General features: G+C 41.2%; 1 pseudogene; it reads left to right on the plus strand.

Annotated features, from left to right (window-relative positions):
* The first annotated feature begins 816 nt into the window (after positions 1-816).
* LOC127214499 (oxidized purine nucleoside triphosphate hydrolase-like) lies at positions 817-10,615 on the plus strand (annotated as a pseudogene).
* The last annotated feature ends 479 nt before the right edge of the window (positions 10,616-11,094 follow it).

Raw genomic sequence — 11,094 nt, forward strand, 5'->3', positions numbered from 1 at the left:
CATCCCTGGGTTGCAGGGAAGGTTCAACATAAAAAAAATCTATCAGTGTGATCCACCATATAAACAAACTGAAAAGGAAAAACCACATGATCATCTCACAAGTTGCTGAAAATCCTTCGACAATATTCAACACCTTTTCATGATAAAAATCTCGGAGAGATGAGGGATAACAGGACCATACCTAAACATAATAAAATCAATATACAGTAAACCAACAGCCATCATCTAACTGAATGGAGAGAAACTTAAGGGGATTCATCTAAAATCAAGAAAAAGACAAGGCTGCCCTCTCTTTCCACATCTCTTTAGTATTTTACTTGAAGTTCTAGCTAAAGTAGTAAGACAATAAAAGGATTTCAAGGGAAACAAATGGGAAAGGAAGTAGGCAATTAAAGAAGACACCAGAAATTGGTAAGATCTCCTAAGCTCTTGGGTAGGCAGGATAAACATAGTAAAAATGGCAATCTTTCCAAAAGGAATGTACAGATTCAATACACTCCCTATTAAATATCCTTCACAATATTTCACTGACCTTAAAAGGATAATACTCAATTTTATTTGAAAAAAATACCCAAGATATTCAAAATGGCCCTGTATAATAAAGGAAGTTCAGGAGGTATCACCATCTCCGACTTCAAGCTCTACTCTAGAGCTATAGTCCTAAAAATGCTTGGTATTGGCACAAATATATACAGGTACACCAATGGAATAGAATCAAAAATCCTGATATTAACCCACACACATGTGAACACCTGATTTTTGACAAAACAGCTAAATGGCAGGAGGAAAGCATCTTCAAAAATGGTGTTGGCACAAATGGATGAGAGCGTGTAGAAGACTGCAGATAGACCCATGTCTGTCGCCATGCACAAAACTCAAGTCTAAATGGATCAAAACGTCAACATAAATCCAACCACAATGACCTTATAGAAGAGAAAGTAGGAGATACCCTTCAACAAATTGGTTCAGAATATTGCTTCCTAAACAAAATTCCAGTAGCACAGAAACTGAAATCGATATTTCAGTTAATGGGACTGCCTCGAACTTAGAAGCTTCTATCAGGCACAGGACACAGTTGAAAAGACCAAACAGCAGCCCAAAGACTGGATAAAGCTCTTCACCAATCCTATATCTGACAAAGGGCTGATCTCCAAAATATACAAAGAACTCAAGAAAATAGTCACCAAACACCAAATAATTCTAATAAAAAAATATAGGTTACAGAAGTGAATAGAGAATTCTCAATAGAGGAAATCAAAACAAAAACAAAAGAAGAAGAAGAAGAAGAAGAAGAAGAAGAAGAAGAAGAAGAAGAAGAAGAAGAAGAAGAAGAAGAAGAAGAAGAAGAAAGACACTTAAGAAAGGGCTCTGTATGTATACTTAGCTATCAGGGAAATGCAAATCAAAAAAATTCTGAAATACCATCTTACTCCTGCCAGAATGGCTAAAATGAGAAAGACCAATGACAACTTATGCTGGAGAGGATGTATAGAAAGGGGAGCACTCCTCCACTGCTGGTGGGAGGGCAAACTTGTACAGCCATTTTGGGGATCATTATGGCGGTTCCTCAGGAAAATGGGAATCAGTCTACCACAGGACCCAGCCATCCCTCTCTTAGCCATATATCCAAATGATCCACATTCATGCAACAAAGATATCTGTTCAAACATATTCATAGTAGCAGTATTTGTAGTAGCAAGAACATGGAAGCAACCTAGATGCTCCTCAACTGAAGAATGGATACAGAAGATCTGGCACATCTACACAATGGAATACTACTCTGTGTATAAAAACAATGCAATCTTGAAATGCACAGACAAATGGATGGAAAGTGAAAAAACCATCCTGAATGAGATAATCCAGTCACAAAAAGAGGAACATGGTATGTACTCACTCATATTTTGATTTTAGATATAAAACAAAGGATCACTAGCCTGTAATTCTCACTGCCAGAGAAGCTAGGATACACAAAGGAATCTAAGATATTCATACAAGGTCCCTAACAGAAGGGGAAAGGAACAAGATCTCCTGAGTGTATTGGGGGTGGTGGCAGTGAGTGGAAAGAGAGCTAGGAGAAAGTGACTGGGAGGTGAGGGAAGCACGTGGGTCTAGGAAGATTGAGTCATGGGAGAGAGAGAGGGAGAGGGAGAGGGAGAGGGAGAGGGAGAGGGAGAGAGAGAGAGAGAGAGAGAGAGAGAGAGAGAGAGAGAGAGAGAGAGAGTCATTAGGTAATTCTATATCTACATCAACCATACAAGCAGGCTGTCTTGTAGGCTCAGTCGAGCCAGGTTCTCCCTAAACCTGTGGTTGGCTTTCGTGCTCACACCCTGGTCTTGACTGTCAAATACACTGGATTCTCCACTACAAGTGAAGAAGTTTCTTCACAAGAATCCTTTTTTCACCTCTGTTCAGGAACTCCCACCCTACCTTGTAGTTTATGTCAAGCCCCAGCTTTTCTTCTTGAGCATTTCAGTTCTATCTCTCCACTGCAAGTGAGGCTGGAACTTCCTGAGTTGACTCTCCTGGCCCCTCTGAATGTCAAGCCTCAGATGCTTTTCTTTGTCTGAACTAAAGAATGTCAGTCAACAGAGTCATCGCCATCCTCCTAATATTGTCTCTAGGAACTCACCTCCCAGAACAGCTTTCCATCATGTGTTCCCACTGGTTCACAATGGAGTCTTTAGAAACTTCAAAGCCTACCCCTAGGGACACACCTTCTCCAAAAGGCCATACTTCCTAAGCCTCCCCCAAAAGTTTCACCAACTGGGTACCAAATAGTCAAAAATGAACTTAAACACAAACTACTACACTTGCTTTTGTCATCTCTACACACCCAAATCTATCTATACACCTGCTCATTGAGTATGAACCTTGTCTAGTGAGCTTCAAAGAATTTCATCCATCAGAGCCATCCCCATGCTCCTTGTGCTACCTCTTCTCATGCATCTTCTGTTGTATCTTTTCCTGGTGAATTCAACAAGCACCAAGATCTTGTGTGCCATCTCTACTACTATAAACCTGCCTCTGTAGTTACACAGGGCACACTGGATTTAGATAATGATATAAAAAGCATTGCCTGTCAGAGCTGTCCCCCCACTCCAAAGGCATAACTCTAGAAGCCCAGATATTGTACTGGTTTCCTTGGTAATAATAGCAGTAACTCTCCCACCCTGCCAGCACCATATGTATGCCCTGAATCTTAGCTCTGCTTACAGAGTTCCAGTACAGGGTTTCTAAGATGAGTTCTCCCCATCATCAAGACTATACATTTGGTCCCCAAACTCCCAGGACTAGCTCCTGATGTGTGAAGATCATGCATTGAGTTTGCCTGGTTAGTTCCAAGAATATCACCTGCCTGTGCCATCCCTACACTCCCATGCCTGTTTGCAGGGATGCATTTCCTGGAGATGGATTTCTATGTGTTCTCTAAAACCAAAGCATACCTGATGCATTGCCACACCCAAGACCCTGATCTGGGTGAACAGACGGCTCACTGTTTTTGTGATGAACTTTTTGAGAAGTTCTGAACCCAATACCAAGCTTGCAATCTCTGTCATAGCACTGGTTAAACAATTCATAGACTGAATTTCCCTTCAGAAAACTCCAGAACCAAGTCATCCTGTACCATTTGTAGATCCCAGATCAATGTCTGAAAATGCCCAGCGTATATAATCTACATGGTGAGGTCCAATGAACCTCAACTGCCAATGCCGTCTCTATTTCCAGAACTACCCTGATCACATGGATCCTACATAAGGTTTTCCTGGTTAGTGCTCCTTGGGTAGATTTGCCTAGATACAAGACTGCCTATCCATATTCCAAGCTCTAAAAGCACAGTGATCACATTTCTTTGCCTAACGATGTTCCATACAACCTCATCTGCTAGCACTATTTCCAATGAACCAAGTCTGGCTTTGGTCATGCAGTTCTGGTTTGGTTTTGCTTTTTTTGAAACAGGGTTTCTCTGTGTAGCTTTGGATCCCGTCCTGGAACTAGCTCTGTAGAGCAGGCTGCACTCGAACTCACAGAGATCTGCCTGCCACGCCTCCCGAGTGTTGGGATTAAAGGCATGCATCACCAATGACTGTGGTCATGCAATTATGGAATTGGATTTTCCTGGAGTGTTCCCTCAGACTCAAGGTCATCTGTGCCATCTCCACATTTGCAAGCTTGTGTCCAGATGTGAAATACAGCCACTAGTTTTGGTTCACGTGATCCCTATAACCTATCCAGAACCTGACTTGCCAGCACCACTCTAACCACTCACCAGGAATAGTTCTAGGCAAGCAAATTCTGCATTGGTTGTTCCTGTCAAGTTCCACCATGAAAAATCTGCATGTGCCAAATAACTACTCCAAGACCTAGCTGTGGACAGGTGATACTTCTAAGAGCCATGCCTCATGGCACCAACAAAACTCATGGGACTAGTTCCAGTGTCTTACCACCTGGCTTGGATTTATGTCAATTCCTCCAGACCCAAGCTCATATGGACCATCCCTACAGTTCCAGTTCTCAATAAGTTCAAACAGTTCCTATATTTGCATTCATTGTCAGGTTACATCTCCTATATAGTCTGTACATTCTATACCCTATCTGTGCATCACACACTGGTTCTCTGACAAATCTTTGCCAGAAAGCCACCTGTAGAATTATCCCTATATTCTTCTCCCTAGCTGCCTGAAGCAGTCCTGAACAGTGTTCCCTGGGTGAGTATCCCATAATCAAACCAATACCTTCTATCTCTCTACCCTCCGTGGTATAGCTCCAATGCACAAACAGAACACCAGCTTTGATTTGTGAGTGGCCAAGAACCCTGTCCACCAGCTCTATTCCCACACTATCAGGCCAGCTCTATTCACATAGCAACTACACCAGCTTTCGCAGGTGAAATGATCAAAACCACTCCTGTCTGTGTCTTCTTCATATTCTAAATAATAAGTCTCAACATGCAGTCTTTGCTCATGCTTGATTAGCTTTGCTGAATCTTACTTGCCAACATCAGCACCATTGTGCCATGCATAGCTCCTGTCACATAGCACCTGAACTGTCTCTCTTATGTGAGCCCCTAAAACTGCTGGTCTATGCAATCATCATAGTCCCATACCTAGCCTTGCACCCATAAATCATGCACACATATTGCCTGATATGCTTGTCAAAGCCTATCAGTATCATCCTGATTCTCTCGGGAATATCTAAGGTCATTGCGTTTACTCAGTGTGTGTGTGTGTGTGTGTGTGTGTGTGTGAAGGGCATTTATTAATGTAGCTTATAGGCCTTATCACAGCAATTGCAACAATGGCTTTGTCCCAACAGAACACTAAAGTAAACAATGGATGTTCAGTCCACAATGATGGATGTTTCAATTGGTCTTCAGTATGTGTCACAATCCCCAAAGTGGAGGCTCTGTTACAAGTGATGAGAGAGAGAGATATACAAAGAGAGACAGAGACAGAGAGACATAGAAAGAGAGAGAGCACAAGCAAGATACTGTGAGAAAGTGTGGTCCAGATATAAAGTGAATATTTCTACCTCCAAATATCTAAATTTACAGTGGGTCGTCTGATTTCAAATGATCACATCATTAATAAAACACCCACAGATATACCTGACAGTCTTAGTTAGGGTTTCTATTACTGTGAAGAGACACCATGGCCATGGCAACTCTTACAAAGGAAAACGTTTAATTGGGAATGGCTTACAGTATCAGAGGTTTAATCTATCTATCATCATGGCAGGAAGCATGGTGGCATGCAGACTGACATGGCGCTGGAGAAGGAGCTGAGAGTTCTGCATCTGGATCTGCAGGCAGCAGAAAGAGACATGGATATACAAGACATTTAAGCCCATCTCCCCCAATGAAACACTTCCTCCAAAAAGCCATACCTACTACAAAACAAAACAAAACAAAAAAATCACCTCCTTAAAATGTCACTCCTTGAGAATGGGATACTAAAATCACTCACTGTCACTGTGTAAGGATCAATATGCAATTTAAGAAATAGTCATGTTTTTTGATTGATTTTTTTTTTACAAACTTATGTGCCTATGTGTTTGGTACACAGATGTTAATAATTCTAATCCCTTAGTGGTGGAATATTCTTTTGATGAGTATGTAGTGTCCTTCCCTATTGCTTCTGATTAGTTTGGGATTGAAGTCTCTTTTGTCGGGTATCAAAATGACTATGCTAGTTTGCACCTTAAGTCCATTTCTTAGAATATATTTTCCATCATTTGACCCTGAGTTAATGTCTGGCCTTGATGGTGAGCCATGTTTCTTGAATGCAATTGTAGTATGGATCCCATTTTCACATCCACTCTTTCAGTCTGTGTATTTGGGGGGGGGGTAATTGTGACCACTGATGACTAGAATTATCAGTGATCAGCGTTTGTTGATTCCTGTTATCTGTTGTCTTGGTGTGTATCATCCAGCTACTGCACTTTTGATTAGCTGCTCCTGGACTATTTATTCCACGTGAACTCTTGGATGTAGTACACTTGGGTGGATGTTTTTTCTCTGTGGGGCTGGATTGTAGGGATTTCTTTCCGTAGGGATGGATTTGTAGATAAATAAATTTGGCTCTATTATAGAATTGGCTTAAATTATTTGGTTTTTATTATACAACATCTAATTTTTTCATATGTTGTGATGGAAAACTTTGATTTGTATAGTATTCTGGGCTAGCATCTATGGTCTCAGCATATTCAGAACACCTTTCCAGGCCCTATGGCTTTTATATAATCCCTTGAAATGTCAGGTATTATTCTAATAGGTCTAAATTGTACTTGGTCATTTCCTCTTTTAGCTTTTAATATTATGTCTCTATTCTATATGTTTGTGTCTTGCTTATTATGTTTCAGGAGTGATTTATTTTCTGGTCCAGTCTACTTGGAATTCTGTATGCTTCTTACACTTTTATGGGCATCTCTTTCTTTCAGTTAGAAAATGTTTCTTCTGTGATTTTGTGAAAATTATTTTCTGTACCTTTGACCTCTGTTTCTTTTCCTTCTTTTCACATTATTCACATTATTTTTTTTCTTTTCACAGCATCTCAGAATTTCTAGATGTCTTGAGTCTGGAGATTTTAGATTCAACACTCTGTAGAAGAGGTTATCTATTTCTTCTTCCTGGTCTTCAGTGCAAGAGATTCTGTCTTCCATCACATGTATTTTGTCAGTAAGACTTGCCTCTGAAGTTCCTGTTCACTTTCCCTAAATTTTTTCATTTCCAGAATTGCCTCAGTTTGAGATTTCTTTATGGATTTTATTCCTAGCTCAGGTCTTGAACTGTTTCATTATTTTCCTCAATTCCTTGTTGTTTTAAATATATTACTCTATCATGTTCATAAAGGCTATTTTTCAGTTGTATAGGAAGACTCAGGAACTGCTGTTGTAAGGTTTCAGGGCTCTGGTGGAACCATATTGTCCTAGTTATTAGTGATTGTGTTTTTATGCTGACATCTAAGCACCTGGGGACTGGGAAGGCTCTAATTCTAGGTGCTGATATGTCTTCTTACTTAGATATTTCATTCCTTGGTTTTGGGTTAATAATTAAGACAGAGCTAGCCGACAAGAAACTAGAACCTGGCCAATAGCATTGTATCAAATACAGAGTCTCTGTGCATTATTTGGGGCTGGCGCGGCAGCAGGACAAGACCAGGCGGCAGGCGGAAAAACCATACTTCTTACAGTTGGGGGCTGATATAAAGCAATGAGTTGGGGAGGGAAGTTAGGAGGGGAATATATATGTGATCAACTGCAGATGGGACCAGAGGAAGGAAGGCTAAAACAGGTGTTCCACTGGAGAGATAGGGATGAATCTGGGATTTGGATTTGAGGAGCAGATGTAGATGTGAATATCTACAGTCAGCCTGCCTGCTTCCCTGAGCAGAATGCACAAGGCTACCCATTAAAGTGTGTACACTGATGTTCTATTTCAGGCATGTTTAGAGCTGTATGAGTGATTTCATCTGTGTTGTGGTAAATGAACATTAGATTGCTGCAGTAGCAATGCATCAGCTTTTGCAAAGTTGCCACTGTGTTATATTTTAGATCGAGATGCACATACTCTACTAGATTTTTTTACATGTTCCGCGATGTGCTAGTGTATCCTTGTGTGCTTCTGTCTAATACTTCCAAGAGTGCTAATTTTTAACAACCTGAGACCTGCTATCATATTGCATTACTGTGCATTTCTATAATAGTACATGTGTGTACTGCTGTAATCAGTCATCCATGTATGCTGTTTTACAAAAATATCCATGACTACTACTATAATATCCCTCTTGCACTTCAATTCCATTAAGTTCTATTGTATGAGTACATAATCTCTACTGCTGGCCTTGGCTTTACTGATGTTCTTGTAAATGCACAATACTCCTACACTAGTATGTCAATGCTAACTGAACTACTTCTACACGAATTCTTAAATGACAAGGTGCCATTAAATAATAATATTCTCAGATGCATTGATTTTTGTACATCTGGGTACATTCCATTAGTACGAAAACCATTCTTTCTGTTGTTTCATTAGGATCATTTGAACAGTGTATATGCTGATCAGTCTCAGGTGAGTTTTTAATTATTTTAGACACTGAATTTTTTTTGAATGTTCCAATTTTTGAAGTCTGAGAGCTTTTAAAATTATGTATTTCTAAGTATCACAACTTTAATTGAGACCTAGGGGATAACCAAGAAAGACAACATTCTGGCTTAATACTGAAGCTTTTATGTGAAGTTGGTAAGGTCTCAATGGTTTTGATTGGTAATTTGCCACCTTGACATAAACTAGGATCAGCTGGAAGGAGGGAGCCTTAACTGAGAAATCACTTTCATCTGATTGGCCTGTAGGGAAGATTGTGAAGCATTTTCTTGATCAATGTGTCAGAGCCCTGCCCACTAGAGTTCCAGTCATACATCTTGGGTTATATTCACTTATATAAAAAAAAGCAAGTTTAGTGATCAATAGGCAAAAAGTTAGGTTCTACCTTCTCTCCATGGCCTCATAGTCAGATATTTCCTTGAGGTTCCTGCCTGGAGTTGGAAAGTATAAGCATAAATAAACCCTTTCCTCCAAAGTGGCCTTTGGTCATATTACTTCATCACAACGGTAATGAAGGTAATTGTGAGTTGGGGACAACTTTCTGAAGACTGTTATAAGAAAGCCTTTCCAAGAACTGTGCAAGTGAGAATGCTAGAAACTGGTATATGGAGACTGTCCAGGTGGCATTGGCTCTGTGAGAACTGACCAAGGAAAGTCAGTGCTGCAGCTTCAAGTCTAGGAAAGACTTCAAAGTTTATGGATAGCACTGGTCATCAACCTTAAGAGAAACTCAACAGGCAACACTTTTGAGAAATGAAAGCAACTGCAGGCAGGTCTGGGAGAACAGAAAGACCCCAAGAGTGCTGGATACATGCAGAACTCCCTAGGATGTATGGGTGCAGGTGCCACAGAGATTCCTCTGGGAATGTGTGAATGGCAAAAGCAGGTGATGTTATGTGGAGATCACCAGGCAACCTTGGTGCATAATAGGTGCATTTACAGAGGTGCCTTGGACTGGGCAGATAGTTGAGAAGGGTTGCTTCTGAGGGGGTGCTAGAGGGGAGGAAACCGTTATGAGCTGCTAGGCAGGAGTTACGTGTGAGAGTGAGGGGATGGTGCAGGCAGATGAGATTATTTGGATAACACAAGGCAAACCTGTTACAAGTTCTGTGAATTTGGTGCTTTAATTATAACTTAGGGAGCATAAGAATAACACTGACCGGAGAGGTGCTGTACATCATGATAATACAAACTGCAACATGATCTGATGGCCACACTAGTATTGAGAAGTGTGGGAATGGAAAGGCAGGCCTGTTTCTGAAGACAAAAGCAGGGAAAGATGGTACAGGATCTATTTCATCACAGTTACTCTATGTAGTGACGGGATAGACCTGGCCAGTGAAAAAAAGGTCAACATCACCAGAAAAAAAAATCTGATGTATGATCTGCACATAAATACTTGGAGTGTGCAGTTGGTACAGGGAGGTGTGTTTCTGGAAGGTGCTGTAGGGGAACTGGTCTAAGGAGCTGCAAGACAAGCTATGCCTGGGGCTGTGGGGATGAAGCTGGCATAAAAGCTTATGTTGAAATTATGTTGCACCGGGAGCAGATGACACTGGAGACCATGGGTACCTCCAAGGTCTAAACACCGGTGATGGTGCTGAAAACTCAGCAAGTTCTCCTGGGCAGAAAGAACATGGGCTTTGGTGTTGGCCACTGGGAAGGCTTTGGGGGCAAAGGACAGGAAAGACACACCACTGAGGATAGCGCTAGGAGGGACATGCAGGAAGAGAGTGGTCTGACCATGTATGCACGGCACAAGGTGAGCCACATCTCATTTGAGTTTGTGGGTTCCATGAAGCTGATAGATGTATATATCTTCTCTACTGTCCATGTGCATGGGATACCCACATAGAGTGACAAAATGCACCTTCAGTGGTTCTAACTAGACTACATCCCCTTTGCAGACATGTGTCCTGATGACAGCTACTGGTTCAGAAGTTCTGTGGGTACTTGCAGTTCCAGGATCAGATCACCATCCTCAACTACTCACTGCATGAAGTGGATGAATTCTAATACAGAGGTCTGCCCAGTTCTGGCCACACTCAGGTTGCTACAAACACAAGAGCTGTCTGTCCAAGGGTACCACAAGAAGCGAGTGATATTTACTGTTTGCAAGGTGTTGGGACTGGAATGTGAAATGTCACTGACAGACCAATATACTTGAATACTTTGTCTCCTTCTATTGGTCTTGTTTTGGAAGGTTGTGGCACCTTTAGGACACATAGCAGCAATGGGGAGCCTGAGTCACTGGGGGGTCACAGAGACATTGGATGGGCCCTAAGTTTCTATAGGTAGGCCCCACATCCTTTCTGTTCTCTATTTCCTGATGGTGTGAACTTATACTGCTGCCACTATACATTTTCTACCCTAATGGACTGTATACTCTCAATTAAACCATGAGCCAAACTGCACCCTTGTTCCCTTAAAAAATTATGTCGCAAATTTTGTGTAAGCAATGAAAGGGAGCTATACCTAAAAGAGATGATGTGACT

This window comes from Phodopus roborovskii, unplaced genomic scaffold (genome assembly GCF_943737965.1).
Source record: "Phodopus roborovskii unplaced genomic scaffold, PHOROB, whole genome shotgun sequence".
Classification (NCBI taxonomy): Eukaryota; Metazoa; Chordata; class Mammalia; order Rodentia; family Cricetidae; genus Phodopus; species Phodopus roborovskii.